Source organism: Mytilus galloprovincialis, chromosome 6 (assembly GCF_965363235.1).
Source record: "Mytilus galloprovincialis chromosome 6, xbMytGall1.hap1.1, whole genome shotgun sequence".
Lineage (NCBI taxonomy): Eukaryota > Metazoa > Mollusca > Bivalvia > Mytilida > Mytilidae > Mytilus > Mytilus galloprovincialis.
In genome coordinates, this window is record NC_134843.1 from 56,037,595 (window position 1) to 56,062,127 (window position 24,533).

General features: G+C 31.3%; 1 protein-coding gene and 2 long non-coding RNA genes across 6 annotated transcripts in view; 2 read left to right on the plus strand and 1 right to left on the minus strand.

Moving 5' to 3' along the window:
- Positions 1 to 654: 654 nt before the first annotated feature.
- The window catches only part of LOC143079922 (neurocan core protein-like), a 93,991-nt gene continuing 70,112 nt past the window's right edge, over positions 655 to 24,533 (plus strand). For both annotated transcript variants that reach the window (XM_076255548.1, XM_076255549.1), the window contains exons 1-3: positions 655 to 762; positions 1,821 to 1,868; positions 5,646 to 5,728. The gene's annotated coding sequence lies outside the window, so the exon portion shown is untranslated. The remainder of the gene's footprint in view (positions 763 to 1,820; positions 1,869 to 5,645; positions 5,729 to 24,533) is intronic.
- Positions 9,776 to 19,109, minus strand: LOC143079920 (uncharacterized). Of its 3 annotated transcripts, none has more exons than XR_012979540.1 (3): positions 19,000 to 19,109; positions 10,466 to 10,553; positions 9,776 to 9,834 (listed from the first exon to the last, which is right to left on the minus strand). It is a non-coding gene; the product is annotated as an uncharacterized LOC143079920 (long non-coding RNA). The 3 variants fall into 3 exon arrangements; XR_012979539.1 differs by lacking the exon at positions 19,000 to 19,109 and adding an exon at positions 14,211 to 14,305; XR_012979541.1 differs by lacking the exon at positions 19,000 to 19,109 and adding an exon at positions 14,190 to 14,265.
- LOC143079919 (uncharacterized) lies at positions 19,078 to 24,350 on the plus strand. The gene is made up of 3 exons (XR_012979538.1): positions 19,078 to 19,211; positions 21,850 to 21,943; positions 24,071 to 24,350. It is a non-coding gene; the product is annotated as an uncharacterized LOC143079919 (long non-coding RNA).

Consider the following 24,533-nt stretch of genomic DNA (forward strand, 5'->3'; position numbering starts at 1 on the left):
TATTCTTTCATTACGTTTTGTAAAATTAACAAGTCATGACAAGACTGACAGTTGTATATCTCATGTGGTTGGAGATCCTCTCAATTTCTATTTTTTTTCTTCTAAATTTTGAAAAGGCAAGACAAGACGGTTATTATAAACGGTATTTTATTAGATCGTTATTATTTCTAAAGGTTATATAGGTCACTGTTTCTAGTATTTTGGTAGACAGAAAGCTTTTATGAGGACAACTTGAGGAAAGGGTTTATGTTTATTCATATTGAAAGATTAACAAAGAAAACAAGATGTAGAAAGAGAGAATAAATAGCACAAGGATTATGTTCGTTGATGTAAAATGGTTCTAAATTACACTGAATCTCTGAAGCAAGACAACATATTTGAACTTAGCTGACACACACTGCCCACACTTAAACTTGTCTTGCAGGATTGTTGCTGACAATTTTTATATACATTTTCACGCCTTTAAGAAAGACTTAACATACATAAATTAAGACATAATATTAGAAAAAAGACACAAGCCAGCCTTGTTGAACATGTATTGGTCGTAATAGTTAAATATGCACTGTCTACACTATAAGCATGAAACGAACTTTGTGAACGCATAATTACGCAATTGGTAAATAATTCGTGGTATTCAGATTATCTTATCGCATGTAGAATTCTGCGAAAAATGTCAACTACATTACATATATACCGAGGAGAAAGATATTGAGAAACACTTCTCGACAGATCTGATTAAAGAATTTAACGAAATGATATATTGTAAGTTAACGTATCTTCTAATTAGCCTAAACAATCTTCAGTTTTGCATTTAAAGGATGAGTAAAATTATTTATTTATTATTATTATTACATAGCTTTTATATAGCGCCTATCTAATAACATAATACTCTAAGCGCTTAACATATAAAATTGAAGGAAAATATATATCACAATGCATACAATAATAGCATTTATATATATATATATATATATATATATATATATATATATATATATATATATATATATATATATATATATATATATATATATATATATAACATAAGAATAAAACAGAAATTAAATAGTATAATGATGTAAATTAAGAGCATTTAAAGGGGAAATATATATCACAATGAATACCATAAAAACATATTAAATATAACAGTCAATCAAAAATTAAATAAAATAGTGATGAAAATTATAAGTAATTACATTCCCTGCGTTATATACACAAGTAAAATCTATAAAAATTTGCATTAAAGGATTTATTCACTTGGCTAAGAGAAAATATAAGGTAGAAATTTAACCAGTAAAACACAGAGAAAAAATAAATAAAACTGTCTCTTAAATAAAATCTTTAAAACTAAAAATTTAAATAAAATAAAAATAAAAAGGTCCTATCACTTAAACTTTTATAATAAACAAATATCACAGGTCTTACACATCACAGAACAAGAAAATAAGAACATAGGCAACGGATATGCACAACATTTTCTGTTATAATTGCGCATCTTTGATTATGATAACATCATGAACATTAAATATTAAAATCTCTGTGGCTGCCAATTAAATTGAACTTATTGGACTTAATCCACTCCGTTCCATGTATGATAATAGATCATCAACAATTGTTTTACTAGAAAGTAGAAAGCAAATTATTAAGCATGAATAATTCTACCTCTACAATTGTAACACTGGTGTATTGATTTCATTTGACAATAGATTCAATATCAACAACAACATTCGTATGTAACATGTGTAAGTATATTTTTGTTGTTTTACCACACCACACGCATGACACAGTGAAAATTATTTAACCTTTTTTGTCCTTCACAGATGTTCGATGTTTTTTACTGATATCTATATTATCGATCAGTCAAACAAGTAAGTGCTAATATAGAATAAAATGGCCATTAAATACAAGGGTTTAGCAAAGATCATTTCTCTTTGACCAAAAAGGAGAACACGATACTAAGAGATCAATTTAAAATCAAGCATTATCAAACAACACTATCTTTGAAAGAAAAAAATCAAACCCCATACAAAAACGAAAGAGGCCGCCAGTGCATCTAAAAGGTCATCGGTTCCTGATCTACTACATACGGCTTGGTAAAGAAATCTTGTCTAATCATATTATAATCTTAAGACATCATTTAATTTATAAACCATTCCTCGGTACAACTGTATTTAAGGGTGACTGAGGTATAGAAAATGGTCACTTTGGTCTCCTTCCGACCAGCACTTAAACCCTTGCCAAAGTGGGACGTCCGTTTGGCTCTGCGGGATGTACAAATACGCATCCATCTTCGGACATAAAGAGGACGTAAATATCAATTTCAACTAAACATAGGGTGAATGATCCTTACGGTATTTTATCTATATTTGATGTTTTTTTTTTTTATTCCGATCAGTCAATAAACATGGTTGTCCTGTCTAGAATAATGAATATAAAGGAGTCTATTTGACTGTGCGGGATGTATAAATTCGCAGCCGCGTCCACTGAGAATGGTACGTATAAGCTTTGCTTAGTGTCGAGATAATGTCATGCTGTCTGAATCTGAAGACCCCTTGCACCAACTCTTTGAGGGGTCCGCAGGTGTCCGGTTGCAATGCAAAATTTATATTCCTGTTATATATACCCTCATTTACCAGTGGCAGCCTGAATTTTCCCGACCTTCATACCGAACGGCCCCCATTAAAGGACCTATGTTCTGTATTTTTTGTTAATTTGCTTTCGTCCTGAAAATTTTGCAACTGGACGTTAAACAAACATTAATCAATCAAACTGTCTATTATTTTGAAAACCGTTATAGAAAGTGAAAATCTGACAAGGGCAACATTTTCAATATGTCGAAATTTACATACTGTCTACTTCGACCAACTCTTTATAGCCCGTAAATGCCGATTTGTACTATTTTTGTTTGTTTTGCCTATAATCTTGAGAACTAGGATAAATAGCGAGAAACTTTTAAGATCAAGGTATGATCAGCAACGCAAGATCTTTAAATTATTCAACATGGTCGAAATTGTCAAACAACTTTTGCAACTAAATGACGACTTCTACATTTTTTTTTATTATTTTCCCGATTATCATAAAAACTATAATATAAGATAGAGAACACATTTAAATATCAATAATGATCAGCTGACATAGAACTATAAACTTGTCAACAAGGTCAAAATTGTCTTCCAAATCCTTATAGGAGTTATTGGCCTTGAATGAAGATTTTTACGCTGAATTTTGATGGCTTTAAAGTAGATTAAGAAAAAACTGATTAGGCAAACATGAGCAGCAAGACAAGATCTTCAAGTAGATTAATATATCCAAAATAGTCAGTCGACACCTCATAATTGCTCTTAATTGCCGATTTTTTTTTTAACCTATCATCATGAAAACTATCATAGATAGATTATGTCTTTAGGTTACTATGGAGTGGATTTTGGACTTTGGTGTATTTTTGTAGTTTTTAGTTTTTCGCCATGTCGTGATCAGTTACTCTTCGACTTATGAGTTTTGAATGCCCTCTTTTGGTATCGTCTGCTTCTTAATTTCCATCCATTAATATGTCATGATTATATACCAAAAACGCTATGGTCAACCAATCCAATAAAAAGTTAACAGATACGTTTTTTTAGTATATCTCGAGATTCCATTTTTTTTTCAGCATATCAAGAGATATAAGAAAATTCCCCCTATTGTTTTCCTATATTTTTCTTAGGTACTACAGTATTGTATTTGTTTTTACTATAGTGTTCACGATATGAAGCAATTATTTTTATACTAGCCGTTTCCTTAATTTATTTGGTCAGAATTTGTCAATTAAGAGTAACAACTCGTATGAGAACAAGGTAAAATAACAAAAATACCGAACTCCAAGGAAATTCAAAACGAGTGGAAAACAACTGTCATATTCCTGACTTGGTACAGGCATTTCCTTATGCGCTAGCCTCTCATATGTATGATAGTCGCATAGGTTTCAGTCATTTGTCATTTTATAGATATTGTGTGAGTGATACTTTTCGATTAGTTTTAGTCTTTAAGAGCTTAGATATAAAAAAAAATGTTACAAATGATCACACAATGGAATTAATATATAAGGGAGGTAAATAAAAAAGCATGAATTGATTTAAAAGAGTGGTAGACCTAGGTCCCAAAGGGAATGCAAAAAAAATCATACGTCGAAGAAAAAACAACAAAAAGCGTACGTAATGACAGGTGAACTTACACTTTATAATATATACATTCATCTTTGTTTGTGTTTAACGACACGACCAGGGGCGTAGCTAGAAAGAAACGATGTGGAAGCAACTACCGCCGAGCGGAGCGAGGCGACAAATTTTTGGGACCCTATTATGCAGCAAATTTTTTTTTTCGGTTTTCGGTCATAGGACGGTTAAAAGAGGAGCTATTTGTAGATAAAAATTTATGAATGTAAAACTATTAATAAATCTTCTGAATATAGTTATACATAAACAACACATATTTGTGATACAGAATTTACTCAAAATTGTCCAAAATCTGCTCTTCGGGTCTGGGCAGAAACACACTTCTCTATTACTTTGTCAACATTCACACTAAAATCCCGATGAATATGCAGTAATGCTATGTAACTTTCGTTGTTCATTGTTGATCGTACATTTGTTTTCAATTACATACGTAGTACCGTGACTGATAGATCTCAGGGCCATCATGGCATGGTAGCACTCGCGAGATGTTATAAACCAGTGTACGTGTTCGGCATCGAGCGACCTCCCAATTGAATTCGTCAAAATTACATGCTAGGTCAGTTTCGTATGTTTCAGACAATATTGAGATTTGTTCTTTTGTGATATTTCCTACAACACGATGAAGCAGATACAGCACAAAGAAGCGATTTTCTGATAACTTGACGAGATCCCACTCTCCAGTTGCCTTATCATATGGTCTATGAACGCAAAAAATAATGAGACTTTCCAATACTGTTTTGGCGTGGTTGCAGGGTGATTGGCTCCGGTAGTCTGTCAACCACATCGCCTCTGCATATTTTCAACGATATCGAAGGGATCTGATAATTCTAATGCCGATTGGTACATCTCATTCCAAACTGATGAACTGTACACTGTAAAATGTGCTCCAAAACTACATATCTTAGACTGAGTATTACAAATTCAAAAGTAATCTTGTAAAAGATACAAGTAACCTTCCGATTTTGTCATAATCTCCAAAAAAACAATTATTTTGAAACCAAATGCCGTTATTTAATGATATTTCATCAATTAAAAAAAGTGACAACATAGTTGTTTCCTTTAACATTCAATTTATAAATTTTTATTTTGCCATTTCTTTTTTTGCATGCCGAATCAATGTGCACGCAACTTCGGAGCTACGATCTTTTTCTGAATAGACGAAAAAGACACCAAAAGTCTCCGATTCCGATTGACCAACTCATCTCTCTCTCTTCTGCTTTTTTTTTTTTGGGAAAACGACGTGGATGCACGTGCTGTCGTGCCTCCGGGTAGCTACGCCCCTGACGACCTTTACTATATCATGGATGTCAGTTTTTATTGAAAGTCTGATTACCAACAGAGAACCATCGCCCTTCGACAGGAAAATATAAATTTATAAAATACGCAAATATACATATATAAAATATGCAAATATATATACATTCATATAAATAGGTTCAGGAACAATATGCTTATCCTGTAACGATCTTCTTTAGAATGAATTTTGTAATCAGCATGAAAGGTGTAACAATGAGGAGGTATGTACGAATAATATCACAATCACAACTATCTCAAACTGACATACACAATATAAGACACCTAAACTTTCTAGGTATATTCAGTAGTTGTGGTTTTTAATTCAATGACACATTAAACCTAACATCCAAAAAACTAAAGACATAAGTAGGCGTTTTAATTCTTGTAAGTACTAGAAAATTTAGGGGGAGCGCGGAAAGACCTTTTGATCTTTTTCTTAACTGTTCGTTTCTAAATGAGGAATCTTCGATTAGGATACATCTCAAATGAGTTATCAACCAACAGTCTCCGGGACAAGTTTGCAATTCCGCTGAGTGCAAAAGTTGTCACCTTAATTTTTGGAGTTAAGTCAAAGTAAGTTGATAACTTGGTTGGTATTGGTTCTCTGATATTTGTCCTAATTTTTTTTGGATCTAGCACCACTGTTGAAAAAGTTATGCCCCTTTTTTCAACAATTTCCTCAGAGGAAAAGTACTTTTCCTCAAGGGAAATCAAATTTCCCTGAAGGAAAAAGATTTTTCCTCAAGGGAAATTGTTTTTTCCTCAAGGGAAAAAGATTTCCCTTAGGGAATTTGCTGCATAATAATTTCCTTTGAGGAAATTCTTTTTCCTTAGAGGGAATTCTTTTTCCTTTGAGGAAATTTGCAGCTTCAAATTTTCCTTGGAGGAAATACTTTTTCCTGTCAAATTTTCCTTGGAGGAAATACTTTTTCCTGTGAGGAAATTTTTGACAAACACTTTTCCTTGGAGGAAAATTCAAGACAACAAATTTCCTCTAGGGAAATCATTGTTCTTCAAATTTCCTCTAAGGAAATTTCTGAACATCAAATTTCCCTTAAGGAAATGTTTTCCCTTATTTTTACTTGTTAAACATTTCTTCACTACACCATGTATACAAACAGTATGAATATAATTATTACAAGACTGTATAATTGATGCAAATGATATTTAAAACTTTAATAAATGTTTGACTCAACATTTTAATGACATTGAAAATAATACAGTCTGACTGTTTAGATCTAGGTATTGTTTATACTTTTTATATAAATTTAACTTTGATTTATATTTTTTTTTGGAGCAAATGCTTCTATTTTCTTTGTAATTGTTTCAATGCAATACATTAATAAGCAACCAATTTGAATGTCATACCATTTGTGGTGTTCTAAAGAATTTGTTTATATATTTGCAGATTAAATAATAAAATAAACACTTTTCGTGTTATTTTAAATTAGAATTTCTTCTGTTTCAGCTTGTATACAGTTATTCAATCCACTACGTAAGAATTCAGTGAATACATTATTCCATTCAGTAAACAATTCCCTTCAATTCTAAGAGAAATCATTTTTGCAAATTGTTCTTCAATGATCTTCTGTATATTTGATATGAGGGAGCGATGTAAATGAGTGGATAAAACTGGTCTTCCTTTTTTCAACAACAGAATAGTATTTGTTCAGCATTCTCCTTTCTTTTGATTAAGATATGTTGTTGCTTTTATGCAATAATGTTTTTGTGTATCTATGATAGAACTCCATTTTGTTTATGGTCATTATCATGTGATAATGTTGAAATTTCCTATTTCTGTTTTGCAGGAAAGCACACATTCCATTTCAAATTAATCCAATTATGCACTATGTAAATAAATTTCAACTTTAAGTTTCCTCTTCAGTAATGACCTATTGATCATGAAAACCAAGATGTCTGATCACCTATAAATACACAAAATAAACAAATAAAATGTTATAAATGGAGAGAGAAACAGCAATAAATGTTTTTCATGTGTATCTTTCCTTATTAAAATACATTAAGTAAACTTGAACTCGAGAAAAATAAATAACTGCGATGTAGACTAGAAAGTATAAAATGCCAAATAAAGTATTCACGAAAAATTAGTTGATTTACAGAAGTCAAGTCCGTGTTTGCAGGAAATTTACATCATTGGTTGTCTGGTGGAGAGTTGTCTTATTGGCAATCATACCACATCTTATTTTTATATAACCTTGCCATATTCCTATTGTGCCTGTCCAAAGTTCAGAGCCTGTAGCTTTTGTCAGTTTAGTCTGACACTAAAATTTAGTGGTTGTTGTTGTTGTTGTTTCATACCGGTCATATTTATTTTTTGTAATTTATTTTGTTATAAACTAGGCAATTACCATGATTAGTTTTACAGTTTGGATTGTTTCAATGTTTCATCTTTAGGTCTTTTATAAACACTGTGCGGGACAAATTTGCCATTCCGGTATCGGCAAATCTGACTTTGTCGGTTTACAAGATATCAAAAAAAAAATTTGCCCAGTGATAGATTATTGAAAAACTGAAAAAATGCCATATGTCCCAACTTGTCACTGTTGTCACTCTTGTCACTGCAGCTGATTAAAAGTACATTTCCCATGGGAAATTTGATAATTCCCATGGGAATATTAGAATTTCCCATGGGAACATTGGAAGTTCCCATGGGAAAAAATACTTTTCCCATGGGAAGTTTAGAGTTCCCATGGGAACTTTAAAGTTCCCATGGGAAAAGATGAATACAAAAAGTTCCCATGGGAATTAATTCTTCCCATGGGAACAAATTTTCTTCCCATGGGAACAATATTTCTTCCCATGGGAACAAATCTTCTTCCCATGGGAACAATTTTTTTTCACATAGGAACAATTTTTCTTCCCATGGGAACATACTATATTACAATACAAACATTATTTTCCATTTGAATTTTTTTTTCAGAAAAATTACAATTTGTTGCAAATACTGGATATATGAGAATAAAAGAGAATATACTTCTGCCTTAGCTGGATGGAAAGCTGTAGGGCATAACACATTTTTGGAACCTTGTAAAACATCTCAGAAAAGCAGATTTGTCTCCGGGACAAGTTTGCAATTCCGCTGAGTGCAAAAGTTGTTCACCTTAATTTTTGGAGTTACGTCAAAATGAAGTTGATAACTTGGTTGGTATTGGTTCCCTGATTTTTGTCCTAAAATTTTTTGGCTCTAGCACCACTGTTAAAAAAGTTATGCCCCTTTTTTCAACAATTTCCTTAGAGGAATAGTTGTTTTCCTCAAGGAAAATCAAATTTCCCTAAAGGAAAAAGATTTTTCCTCAAAGGGAAATTGTTTTTTCCTCAAGGGAAATTGTTTATTCAAGGGAAAAAGATTTCCTTCAAGACAACAAATTTCCTCTTACATGTCTAAGGAAATCATTGTTCTTCAAATTTCCTCTAAGGAAATTTCTGAACATCAAATTTCCCTTATTTGTTCTTGTTAAACATTTCTTCGCTATACCATGTATACAAACAGTATGAATATAATTATTACAAGACTGTATAGTTGATGCAAATGATATTCAAAACTTTCATAAATGTTTGACTCAACATTTTAATGACATTGAAAATTGATAAAGTCTGACTGTTTAGATCTAGGTATTGTTCATACTTTTTATAAAATTTAACTATGATTTATAAAAAAAATTTGTAGCAAATGATTCTGTTTTCTTTGTAATTGTTTCAATGCAATACATTAATAAGCAACCAATTTGAATGTCATACCATTTGTGGTGTTCTAAAAAATTTGTTTATATATTTGCAGATTAAATAATAAAATATACACTTTTCGTGTTATTTTAAATTAAAATTGTCTTCTGTTTCAGCTTGTGTACAGTTATTCAATCCACTACGTAAGAATTCAGTGAATACATTATTCCATTCACTTAACATTTTCCTTCACTTCTAAGAGAAAACATTTTTGCAAATTGTTCTTCAATGATCTTCTTCCGTATATTTGATATGAGGGAGCGATGTAAATGAGTGGATAAAACTGGTGTTCCTTTTTTCAACAACAAAATAGTATTTGTTCTGCATTCTCCTTTCTTTCGAATAATATATATAATATGTTGTTGCTTTTATGCAATAGTGTTTTTGTGTATCTATGATAGAACTCCATTTTGTTTATGGGCATTATCATGTGATAAAGATGAAATTTCCTGTTTCTTTTTGGCAGGAAAGCACACATTCCAGTTCAAATTAATCCAATTATGCAATTTGTAAATAAATTTCAGCTTTAAGTTTCCTCTTCAGTAATGACCTATTGATCATGAAAACCAAGATGTCTGTTCACCTATAAATACACAAAATAAACAAATAAAATGTTATAAATGGAGAGAGAAACAGCAATAAATGTTTTTCATATGTATCTTTCTTTATTAAAATTCATTAAGTAAACTTGAACCTTGTGAAAAATAATTAGCTGTGATGTAGACTAAAAAGTATAAAACGCAAAATAAAGTATTCGCGAAAAATTAGTTGATTTACATTAGTCCAGTCTGTGTTTGCAGGAAATTTACATCATAGGTTGCCATATTCCTATTGTGCCTGTCCAAAGTTCAGAGCCTGTAGTTTTTGTAAGTTTAGTCTGACACTAAAATTTAGTGGTGGTTGTTGTTGTTGTTTCATACCGGTTATATTTATTTTTTGTAATTTATTTTGTAATAAACTAGGCAATTTAATAGTTTTACAGTTTGAACATGTTGGATTGTTTCAATTTTTCATCTTTGGGTCTTTTATAGCTGCCTTCTTTGACTATAGGGTATGGATTTTCTCATTATTGAAGGTCGTCACAGGCCTACAATTGCTTTCTTAAAGCCATGATAGTTTTCATATTTAATATACCACATCTTTTAATTGTTATAGTAATCATGATTATCATCTTTCAAGTTCAACAACTTAAAAAAAAAAAAAAGTGGCCTTACCATTTAGGTTTAGTTTGCTTCTGCAAATTTTAAATTGCCTATCATTTCTGCTGTTTATAATTTCTCTGTATCTTCTATAGTTCTTGTCCTATACATAAAAGAGTAAAAGTTATTATTGAATGGCATCTTGCATCAATATTTTTTTTTTGCTGTTTAATGTACATGATGTATATTAATGCGTGTTTAATAAGAAGAGTGTACACGCTGAAATGTCTCGCCTTCTTTTACTAATCATTGATAATATGTTGTCTTTGTTGATAGTCCTAAGTATAAAGCTTTATCACAACTGTCACATAAACTTAACATTAACCAAGATAAATAAATAAAGACTAATGAACCATGAGAATGAGGTCAATGTCAGATGAACCATGCCAGGCAGACATATACAGCTAACAATGCTTCAATGCAACAATTATATTTGACCTATTACTTATAGTTTAAGAAAAATAGACCAAATCACAAAAACACTGATCAATGAACCGTGAAAATGAGATGAAGGTCAAATAAAACCTGCGCCACTGACCATGCTGACATATAGATCATAAAATATTTCTATACACTAAATACAGTTGACCTATGGCTTATAGTATTTAATAGATAAAGACCAAAACTCAAAAACTTAACTTTGACCACTGAACCATGAAAATGAGGTCAAGGTCAGATGACATCATCCCACTAGACATGTACACCTTACAATCATTTCATACAACAAATATAGTAGACCTATTGCATAAAGTATGAGAAAAACCGACCAAAACACAAAAACTTAACTATAACCACTGAACCATGAAAATTGTCATAAATAGCATAGACACCTCTTAGTTTTGAGAACAACATGCGTTAATTGTGCAAGTATAATCATTGATAAATCATGCACAAGATTGACTTTTTAAAAAAAGCCTATTAATATATTGAAATTTTCTGAAAATATTGCATGTATTTATTAATATGACCAATTTCAAGAAATGCGCAAAGATGTGTGATGATTTATATAATTGTAATTTCAGGAATTTACAGTAAAGGCTTTCATCCCCACTGCATTTTGCACTTTTCCCAAGTCAGGAGCCAGAAGTTATGGCTTTTGTGACCTTTGTATGATTTTTATTTTAGTTTCTTTTTTTATATCGAAGAGTTTAATATGACGTCCATTATCACTCAACTAGTATACATTTTTGTTTAATGGCAAGCTAAAGCATGCCTCACAGGCAGGGATCCAGGAGGGTCTGAGGGTTGGACATGTTGGAACCCCCTTTCTTCATTGTTCTTTATTGGACGATCAATGCATTTGAATTTTAAAATTAACACCATTCGAACGTAAATATATTTCAAAATTAAGACGCTGCAATGTAAAATCCCAGTAGAGCTGGGAAGATGGTATAAGTCATTCCAAAAGAAGAAAGGACATGCAATCTGTGTTTAACTGCAATTGGCAATGAATTCCATTATTTATTTGAATGCAATTCTTTATTAGTTAAAAAATATCAGAAATCAGCATATTCCAGAGTACTATGTGAAATATCAGAATTAAGCAAAAATGAAAGGACTAACTGTCATTGACAAATATTAACTTATTACTTAAAAATGTGTCTATATATAATTCATTTCAAAGTTAACTAAAATATTATAATGTTAAAATATTATAATATAAAGTAATTTTCCATATATTTTATTTCTAAGTTGTTTTATTTATTTTTTTAATTGTATGTGATTGTATTTTGTAATTTACCTCTTAATTGTTTCACATGTCAATGTGACGGAGTGTTTTTCAAATAAAGCAGATTGTATTGTATTGAATGGGGACATGTAGTTGGACCCCCCCCCCCCCCCCATTTGTCTTTGGTTAGGAACCCCTCCTCGGGTTGTGGGATTTTCTCGTTGCATTGAAGACCTAGTATTCTGTATTCTGTAGGTGTCGCTGTTGACACTGGATTGTCTCCCTTGTAATTATTTAAATCTCGCGTGTATTTATATTTCACTCTGGTAAACAACTCACTTGTACTTTAAAATACATACTATTAGGTGGCAACTGTGCTTAACATATTTTTCCAAAAATTAAAAAATATATCTACATTTATTAATTAACATGAAAATTTAAAGGAAAAGAAAGAAAAAAAATAAAGAAAAAAAATAAAAAAAATCTAACATTACATTAATCAAACCGGCGCGACTCGCAAATAAAGTCACCCAACTATCGCATTAGTGTTTCATTAGAGACGGCGACATTGCCGTTTTTTTCTATTGACAATAAAAGTTCCAAATCAATATGTAACGATCCTGTGTTGAAGTATATCTCATGTATAAGTTTCTGTCTTGCCTCTTAATAATTTTCACAAAATAGTAAATAATGTTCCACAGTTTCTAATTGACCGCATTCACACTTTGGGTCTATATTTTGAATGATTTTGTTTTGATAATTTTTTAGGTAGTATCTGGATCTTAAATTTCTAATAATTTTTGCTGTTTTGTGATCTGGATAATTAAATGTCGATTTATTGCTGACAGTCTGATGAAAGTTATAATAAAATCTTCCTGTATCACTATTATCCCATCTATGTTGCCACTTTTTATTTACTAAAATTCTTGCTGCTGTTTTAATATCTTGTTTAGTTACTGTAATATGGGCTTCTTTCTGAATTTGATTTGCCTCTTTAGCTGCCTCTTTAGCTAGTTTATCAGCTATTTCATTTCCTCTAACATCTGCATGTCCTGGGGTCCAATCAAAATTAATTCTTATTCCATGGTGTTTTTGGATACATTTAATAAGGGAAATAATTTCATGTGAAGTGGATCTGTTATTTTCAATTTTCCAATTTAATGTTAAAATTCCAATTGCTGTTTGACTGTCCGAAAATATTTTTACTTCTTCAATTAATGTTTTGTTTTCAATTCTGCTTACATAATCTAATACTAATTTTATTGCAACCAGCTCTGCCAAAAGAATTGAACCCCTTTTTGAAACTGGTTGTTTAAGTTCAATTTCTTTATTGTTGAAGATTACAATTGCACCTGCTCCACAAGGTCCTGGGTTGGATTGGCAAGAACCGTCTGTAAAAGCAACAACTGTTGATGGAGATACTGTGTTAAGTTTGTTTAATATTAAATTTTTTCCTGTGATTTCTTGTTCTTTAGTTCTGTTTTTTGAGGAACCAAGAGTACGCCAATATTCTGGTGGAGATTTTGATGCTTGTAGACCTTGAAATTGATATTCTGGTTCTATGTCATCAATACTGATATCTGTTTCTTCTTTCATGTTTTTTGCTTGTTGTAACATTAAGCCTAAAGGTGATATGAACTTGTCCACTGTTTCTTTGTTTTTCCATTCATCTATTTTGTTTCTGATAGGGATTTTGGTTGAATAAGAATTTAGTCTTGCAATATCTCTAATAGCCATTTCTTCTCTTCTAAGATCTAATGGCAAAGACCCATTGGTGCCCTTTGGCTGTTATCTGCTCTTTGGTCTTTTAATACATTCCCCATTTACATTTCGATTTTATATTCAGTTCTATTATAAATGTTAGACTTCTTGTTGATTTGGTTTCACATTTCGGCTTCGTCAGAGGAAAGCGTTCCAGAAATAAAATAGCCTTGCAAGACGTCATAATTATTTGGACTAGATTTTCACCACCATCAACATTGTAAAGCTTGTCTCACTGTGGAAGAAATGAGTTTGGCGCGTTTACAAAAATACAATTGTCTGTGCTGACAGGGGAGTGTGTGTGCATACCATTATTTAAATTTTTTAAACCTTCTTTTTCAATATTTTGTGCATTTCTTGGTAATATACTGTCAGACCTCGAGTGGTGCTTTCACAAAAACGATCAACTTACAAGTAATGTAGGGGAAAGAAACTAGCTAAAAAGACCCAAAATAAGCCACAACTAATGGGGTCTCATTTGGGGGTTCTGTTCACGGATCTCGCTTTATAGTTACTATTTATTTTTTTTAGATTCCCACATCCCGCTTACACTATGTAAGTAAACAATTCTAATATTTTTGTAATTTCCTATGTCCCGCTAAACTTCATTTCCAGTTTTCACGGCACAAAATTTTGACTATTAGTGACACTAAGTACTGTGGTATTTTACCAATAGTAAGGCCATATATTTCGGTGTGTAGAAATACCGCAAAGGAATTCTTAATGGCGCTGACTAAGAAGAAAGTTTTTGCATTAAAAAAATAAGGACACTAAAACGATGTTTTAAGATCACAGAGAATATGGATATATAGGAGGATATTATTAAATACCTCATATCTGTAAAGTTAGGTATCAATAGATATTGTAATTTTGAAGTTAAATGACTTTTTAATCAACGCGTGCCACTCGGCACGTGACCAACGGCTTATTGCAAATTCACTAATCATCATGTTCAATCAACCTAATCCAATACACAATTGTCTTTTTATCGTTACTTATTGATTAATTAATGGTTGTTGTTGAATAAACCTAACGGTTTAGCGTGGTTAAATTTCAAGTTTATGAAAGAAAAAAAAAAGAAAAAATGAATTTTGTGTTTTAAAACTTTGCCTTTGTTATATTTTGTTTTTAAGGAAATTGCTATGCAAGCTTTTATTAAAATTAAAGAACCCTATTTTTAGATACAAATTGAGACAAAAATGCTTTTGAGATTTCGTTTCCTTGTTAACAACACAAGAGTTTACATATATATTATCATTATACCTTGAATGAAAGACATATGCATGAGTGTATGTGGTGTCCTTCGGGTTCTTCAAAATCCGATTACAGAAGTAATATAGAAAAACTTCAAGAGGTAAAATTATATTACGTTTTAAAAAGAGACTATAAATCATAACTGTCTCCTATGAACAATAACTTTAAAACTGATGTCAATGCTTTTTTTTTAACAATTCATCTTTATTTCAACAATTGAAGATGAATACCATTTTATTTTATAATATAATAAGCATCTTGATGTAAGAAATATAATTCACAATGTGCAGGCGCGAATCTAGGGCTTGAAGCGGAGGTTTGGGGGAGGGGGTACGTGATAAATGTTTAGAATACTAGAGAAGTTTTCTTGTTATATAAAACCATATGTTTTTCAATAAATGGCAAACTTTTTGTTCATCCGGCATATGGTTACTCCAAGGATTTGTATAGTTAACTATACAAATCCTTGGTTACTCTAAATAAACTTTTGATTAGTTTAATTATTTGATTACAGATCGTATCTACCCGTTTTGCAACTGCTGTATCACCCTAAGTGAGGCTAATAATGATATGTATAATAAAATATAGAGGTAGCAGTCTTGGATTGTCTTAATTAAATCCTTTGATCCTCTAATTATCAAGTTACCCTCTGGCCAATGTAATTATGATTTGTGTATATTTAAAGAAGTTTCTATATATATCTTTATTCTCATAAAGCAAATGCATTACATCGGTACAGAGACAACAAATACAACAATAAATATTTACAATATGTACAAAACAAGCGAGAGAGGTTACAAAAGTTACAAGCCAGGAGTACATCACGGGCCGACAAACACAAGTATTTATATTTTCTATAAAAAAAAACAAAGCTTCTTCAGAACTGGTTTTCTTGTACTTGACATAAGTTCAGATAATTTAACTGTATTTTGCCGTTTTGTAATATATGCAGTTAAAAACTCTTTTCGTTTTTGATTGAAAAATTTGCATTCAAATATAAAATGATATTCGTCACCTATTTGTCGATTGTTACATAGACTGCAAAAGCGGTTTTCTCTGATTACGTTTTGCCATCTTCCTGTTTAAATCGGCAACTTAGTATTAGTCGTTTGAAATCGACAAAAAACAATAGCGTCTTTGAAGTCCAAAATATTAAATTATTCTTCAATTCCAAGTTTTTCTTAAAAATTTTGTAGTTTATACCTTTTGACGAATTTTGAATGAGGGAATTCCAGTTCTGAATATATTGATCTAGTAATCTCTGCTTTATGACAGTTTTTAACCATTCTTTATTAACAAAATTTTGTGACTCCCATATGTTTGAGAAACCACAAGCTTTTTATCTGGTTATTATGTAGCGACAACGTGTCACCCTATTCAATATATAGTAAAGATAACATTAAAAAAATTTTTAAGATTTTCAAGCGGTGTGGTTGGGTGTCACGTTGAATGGGGAGGGGCTGGGTTCACCATAATTATGATTAAAACATGGTTTTTTTACTGCCTCTTATTAACAGAAACTAAAATCTCATTAAAAATGAAAAATCAGAATATATTTTAATATAAAATTTGTAGAACAGAAGTTAAGTATCCCATAAAACATAATGAATCATTATACATGCAGAGACCAAAGCAGCAAAAATATAGTCAATAGAATCTATTTGCATTTGCCTATGTTCTATCCTTATAAAACCTTGCTGTGGGGCATGGTCTCTGACATCAGAAAAATGAATGAAGTATTGGCAACTGGACGTTGTAGCAACCAACTATAAATCCTCACTTTTCCGTGAAGTGTTCACAATTATTTGTCTTTTTAAAATTAAAAGGACTAAAAATTCCCAAACTGAAAAGAGTTGAAAATACTTTATTACTTTAGAAGTAAAAATTATAACAGACAGAATAAATACGGCAGAAACAAACAAATGGGAAAAAAATAGAGAACAATTTGAAATACCATATATACATGTTTAAACAGTATACTAGCAGATTATGAACGGGTCAAGGTTGAGCGAATGTGAATTTCTACCTATTACACTATTTTAAAAGGTGACAATCACTTTTTTGAGGCACGTGACGAATACGAATGTAGGACAGAAAGTCACAGGACAAAAAGTCACAGGACAAAAAGTCACAGACAAAAAGTCACAGACAAAAAGTCACGGACAAAAAGTCACAGGACAAAAAGTCACAATTCAGTTTTTAGAATATTTTTCTTTAAACAAGAAAAAAATAATTTAAAGATAAAAGTTTTGTTTTTTTCTTGAAGTGTTATACATAAAGCAACTTTGTAATTAAAATGTATTCAATAAATATCAATAATGATCAAATAAGTGTTATGAAAACAAGATGTCAACGTGACATGGTACCTAAATGGCTTCATAGTGCCAAGAAATATCTCCTTTAAATGATTAAAATTTAATAATTTTTATTTATCAAAGCTTATGAACAATGTCCTACACTTAAAAATGAAGAGATGTATTGAAAAGTAAATATTTCAAGATCTTTCTCTTATATATTTAAACAATTGTCAGAGAACTAATTGTGACTTTTTGTCCTGTGACTTTTTGTCCTATCAAATTTGTGACTTTATGTCCTGTGACTTTTTGTCCTGTGACTTTCTGTCCGTTTACCGACGAATACACATTAGATAACTTTCTAATTAAAAAAGGTATAATTGTAAAATTTAAAATTATGAATTTTTACAAAGTCTATTTTTATATGCCATGTCCTTTGTAACAGTTGTATCATTCCATCAGGTCCTTAGTGCACAATTTTGTTCTTAGTGCACTAAGGAGGTCCTTTGCGGTATTACTACGGACCCCATATATTTGAAGCTGTTTAAAATACTGTACATTATAGGTACGTGTATCAGATTGAACACAAATTGTCATATATATAAAAAGAATAAGTAATCTGGTATGAAATATGTCCACTGGAACGACCGTGCAAGTGCTATATATATATATATTATAGCCAGTCAAGGTCGTTAAAAACTTCCATTTGTTGTTGTCCACTGAAAATAAGCTCTTGAATACACGAATCCCCGTGTTATTAATGCCAAATTTATTTGTTAGTATTTCTTATTCTTTTTCTTATGATTTTATCATATTTTTTTTGTGAAATTTTTTGTGTGGTTGAACATGAAATTGCCTCCGATGCTACAAAGAAAATTTGTTTAATGTCAAATGTTGGAATATATGCTAAGTATTACACGTGGACAGGATGTTCCCCAAAAAATAAGTTATACACACCCCGAGGGTACACGCTAGTGTCATATGGAAAATTACTGGGTCACCTGTAAGATGGTAATCAGCCATGCAACTAATCAGGTTACTTAGCTGACCATGTCACTTCAATTTAAAGTTTATCGGTAGATCAAAATGATAAATTCGTTTTAATTAAACATTTCAGATCTAAAGGATTTATCATTATAATGAAGTGAAATAATTAAACCATATCGTATTATTTCACAAAAGATTATTTATTTTCAAATTTTTTTTTTTATCTATGCCGGGAAAGAATTGAAAACTGTATTTATAATTTTTAAATTTATTTCATAAAAAATCCGTGTAGGTCTCATGAAATGGAACCCACGCATGCCTACTTAAGATTTATAAAGGAGTAGGTTCAGTAAGACCCCTTTTTGGCCCCAAAATATAGCAGTTTAAAAACTTTTACTAAATTGTATCGTACTAGAACCGAACACCTGTTTTGGGATATATACTACATATAGTTAATTTACCGTAAATAACTGCGAGAAAATGAATAATACACAAGTTGATAATTGTCTCTCCTCTGCTTATTAATTTGCATGCAATATTTTCTCTGATTTACTTGTGAGATCACCGACACTAATAATAATTACCTAAAAAAAATAGGTGCTCCGTACTGGGAAGATCATATCGGATCCTATCAATTTATTGGTTCCATTCCCCCAATTAAATGAGTCTACACGTCTCCTTAGAAAAAATGCCTTGCAATGCGTCTGGACTACTAAGTACTTCCATATAATTTCGAAAACAGATAATAATCTATTTCACTGGATGAGATTGGGCTGACGGATTTTTAAATGGAAATGTATTAATTTTTATTTATAGCACAAGTTTTACAAGGCAAGATTATTCACCCTTTTCGCCCTACAAATCAAATGGTTGCCTCCTTACACATACACGAGCTAAAACATATACATATGAACATTTGATATCATTTATTTTGTGTGACAACTCTTCACCAATGACCTGAGTGAAAGGTTGACATGGGCAGATCCAGAAATTTCCATTTTTTTTTTTAAAAAAATTTTTTTTTGGGGGGGGGGGGGCAGAGGGGGATGCTTGCTCCAGTCATGCTTCAGTGATTCCCTATATAATCAACAAAATATTTCACACCAAAAAGGGGGGCGGGGCTTTCTCCTTAATAAGAAATCTCTGTTTTCAGGCATAGGCTCATATAAATTTGCCTTTTGAAGAACTGAAATAAATATGAAACGGCTAATGAGTTTTCAGATGCTTTACATTAAAATACATCATGTACATACATGTGACATACACAATTATATATAAATGTAGAATCAAATCTTGATAAATTTATGTAGTTGAAATTGTTAGCTTTAAACATTAAAAAAAATGAACTCCCAAAGTTTAAACACAATTAAGAATGACCATGTACATGATGTAGTCTGTAATGTATGCCATTGCCATGAAGCTAGATCATTGTAGGTAAACTGTCATCTATTCCCTTAAATCTTTGACCCCAGTCACCCCAAGTTTGATTTAAATTTATAGTCAAGTATATATCTACTCTATTAGGTCTCTAGTTTGGATAGTGTATAACTTGCAAATTAAAATCATACTCCTTCCAAATTTCTTTCTTTAAAATATTATGGATGAAATAGCAAGTAAAGGATGAAATTAAATTGGATGAAATGTGTTAATTTTTTTTGGTAAAGTCATGAAAGTAGTATGTCTGAAGTTGTCAAACTTAATTATAGACCCTTCAGGGGCGGATCCAGTCATTTTAAAAAGGGGTTTCCTAACCCAGGAAAAAAAAGGGGGGGATAATTACATGTCCCCATTCAAATGCATTGATAGTCCAAAAAAGGGGGGTCTTTGACACATTCCCCATTCCCATTCTCTATTTATCATGTAGTCGTCGTAGTCCGAAGACACTTGGTTTTCCCATAATCATGATAATTACTTTTTCCCATAATCATGATAATTACTTTTAGTATAAGTTAACAGAAATCTATGAAACTCAAACACAGGGTTTGTGACCAGGGTTTTTGTCCAGAGTTTAGGAATTACATGAATTAGGGGCCAAAAGGGGCCAATATTAAACTTTTGTTTGATTTTATAGAAAATTGAATTATTGGGGTTCTTTGATATATATATATATTCCAAATCTAACTGTGTATTTAGATTCCTAGTTTTTTGGTCCTGTTTAAATTGGTCTATCTTAAGGTTCAAAGGGTCAAAAATTAAACTTACATTGACTTATTTTGATTTTAATAATATTTAAATTCTTGGTGTTCTTTAATCATGTTAATATGCTGAATCTGAATATTTACTTAGATTTTTAGTATGGGCCCAAATTTCAAGTTGGTCCAAATTGGGGTCCAATATTTTACTTTGTTTGATTTAAAAAAAATGAATATATGGGGTTCTTTGATATGCTGAATCTAACCATTCATTTAGATTTTTGATATTTTGGCCCGTTATCAAATTGGTCCACATTGAGATCTAAAGGGTCCAAAAATGATAATTTCATCAAATAATGAATTATTTGGGTTCTTTGATCATGTTGATATGCTGCATCTAACCATGTATTAAGATTTTGAATATTGGACCATTTTAGAGGTTAATTGTCAATTTAAAATTTTTAAGTACTTGGACCACATTCATTCAATGTCAGAAACCTATGCTGCATCAACTATTGAATCACAATCCAAATTTACAATTCAGAGTTGTATCCATAAAATTGAGAATGGAAATGGGGAATTTGTCTAAGAGACAACAACCCGACCAAATAAAAAAACAACAGCAGAAGGTCACCAACAGGTCTTCAATGTAGCGAGAAATTCCTGCACCCGGAAGCGTCCTTCAGCTGGCCCCTAAACAAATATATACTAGTTCAGTGATAATGAACGCCATACTAATTTTCAAAGTGTACACAAGAAACTAAAATTAAAATAAAACAAGACTAACAAAGGCCAGAGGCTCCCGACTTGGGACAGGCGCAAAATGCGGCGGGGTTAAACATGTTTGTGAGATCTCAACCTCCCCCTATACCTCTAACCAATGTAGAAAAGTTTGAATTGAATGTTGTGTCCATACTTGCTCCAACTGTTCAGGGTTTAAAGTGTACGTTTGTATCAAGCTAAGCCATGCATAGCATTCGTATTGGTTATTTATATATTAATTTGAAATTTTGACGAGTGAGACACATACAGATTATACTGTAAACAATATTTCAGAGTTTAACGTAGTCAAGCAAAACAAATAATAGAAGAATAGTTGAATCATGTTTTTGTTGTCCAATGAAAAATTATGGGAATGTTTGTTTTTTAAACTATTGACCAGGGTGAAAGTCTTTGAAGTCATGACTGACAAAAAGTTTGTGAAATGAAATAGCACAAATATTCCATTCTTATTAAATATTATTGTATATAAAGAAAATACTGATGTTTAAAAATAGTTTTTACCCTTTTTATGTTTTATAGGACAAGAAATATAGAAAAATAATGAAAAATATAAACAGTTTCAATAGAAATGAGCGACAAAACAAGATAAACAGAATACAACAAGGCCTAAATGGTAAGACCACTTCTATATACTGTAAATTCAGAAATTATTGCTTGCATTTATTATTGTGATTTTTCAGGGAATGGACAACTTATTGTGATTACAAAAAAAATCTGCATCAATTATATATACATGATATAAATATGTTTCTGTTATCAAAATATGATTTCTTATTTTTGCGATACTCACCCAGTCACATTAATCGCATTACTAAAAACCTCTGGATAATTTCTAAATTACAGTAAGGCCGAGAAAAAAAAGATCGATGTTTCCGGTAACCCGACCGACCCTGTTTTTTAGCCCCCGACCCTAACTTTTTTATTGGATCTTCAAAAAAAAAATTGTATCAACCGACCCCGTTTTTGACACAGGCTTCTGATAGATGACATAATATTTTTTCTCTCTTGCTTCTACTTGCATAGAAAGCCAGTAAAACATTTTATTAATGTCAAAAGGTATTCCAAATAGGTTAAAATCCAAGAAATTTGCACAGCAGGTGCTTCAAAAACATTGCAAATGGCACACTTCCGGTTTTTGAAACTAATTACGGATCCGGACTTGGAAAAACCATGATAATTTTCCGGATTTCATTTACGATGTCAAAAAAAAAAAAAAAAAAAGAATTCCGACCTACCGACCCTATTTTTCAAAATGATGTTACCGGAAACACATATCTTTTTTTTTTAGGCCTAATAAACATGATAAAAGTAATTGCCTTTGAATGATGACTCTTATAAAAATAAGAAGATGTGGTATGGTAAATGAGTGACTTATCCACCAGAGTTCAAAGAAGTGGATGCAAGAAATTAAAGGCCAATGATGGGCTGGCCTTCAATAATGAGACAACACTTCCTTTATAGGTCAGCCAATAAAGATCCCAACATGAAAAGATTTAAACAATCCAATTTAGTTCAACATGTTCAAAAACAATAACAATTAATAAAAAAATATCATGTCTGTGAGCACTCAACCTCTTACCTGACCATAATATAGGACAGTGGTTCAAATAACACAACATATGAACATTCTATAACAACTTTTGCAAGTGGCTAAACTTTAAATATCACTGCAAGGCACTAAACAACGAATATTAAATCTTGGACACAAAGCACTGAAATAAGAGAACTCATATAAAGCATGACAAGTAAGAATATCAAATGAAAGTTTCTCAAATGTTAAACTTAAAGAAGTCATATGAAACGAGTGAGTGATGAAAAATAAAGTTTGTCCAACTTTTGAACCAATGCATGTATACATCATAAACTTAGTCCTCTGTGCACGATTTTATCATTATTTTCACAAGTATATCATATAAATCGTCAATTTTTTTTTCTCTCTGTTTGTTATGATTTAACAAATAATGCTGCTCATTAAATGCCGTGTTTTGAAGCTGAGTTTTACCGATTGTCACCTTATAGTAAACAAATCACAAAAAGCATGGGTATTGAGCACGTGTTTAACATGTATAATCAGCTATTTGTTTATTTCAATGACAGATCCTTGCATATTGTGGTCACCGGATTTTTGCAAGGAGGGTTACGCTCGGGTCACTATGTATATGGAAAATATGTATCGGTGAATTGCTTCCTGGAAGCAAGCAATTAAAAATAAGTAAGGGAGCTACCATTTGATTTTTATGGGGGGCTAGGATGAAAAATTTTGTCCTGCATTTTCTTTTAGTTGTAATCTCTGTCCTGCCTTTTTATTTTTCACTCTATTCGGTCCTGCCTTTTTTTTTATTAGTTTATCCTGACTTTTTTTTACCTAAATTGTCATCCTGCCTTTTTTTTTTGCAAAGTGTCTCATCCTGCCTTTTTTTTTACTCAAAACTCCTGTCCTGCCTATTTTTTTCAAATTTCATCCTAGCCCCCCCATAAAAATCAAATGGTAGCTCCCTAAACTTCTTCTAAATGTGGACAAATTAAAGAATTTTCCTCAGAAAAAAGTATATGTACTTAAGTTGCATAATGAAAACTATCCATTTAGTTATAAAAAACATAATTATTATACATATTTTTTTTTTAATTTGAGGTTTTTTATGACTTTAATTAAAACATGATAAAATAAACTTATATATATTGCTGTTTTTTTCTCCATTTATCATGTTTATAACTTTTTTTTTATTTTGTGTATTTATAGGTCAGATATCTTGGTTTTCATGATCATCGTCAGGTCCTTCAAGTCTATACTGAAGAGGAAACTTATTTGTTAATACTTTTCTACATAATGTGCTAATTGGATTAATTAATGTGAAATGAACTCAATTGTGTGTTTTTCTGGAAAAAGAAATAGAAAAAATTCTACAAAATTGCTATAAACAAAATGGAGTACTATCAAAGATGCACAAGAACACAATGGTGTAAAATGTAACAACCTACATATTCACCGATGGATTATGGAGAAATTAAGAAAAAAAATAGTATCTTTGTCATGTTTGTTGTCAAAATAAACACATGCGTTATCCATTCATGTACATAATATTATGTACATGGCTCTCCATCATATCAAATATACAGAGAAGATGTTTGAAGAACAAGTTGCCAAAATTTATTCAACCAATTGAAGGAAGATGTCTTGTGGATGGAATTATTTATGCACTGAA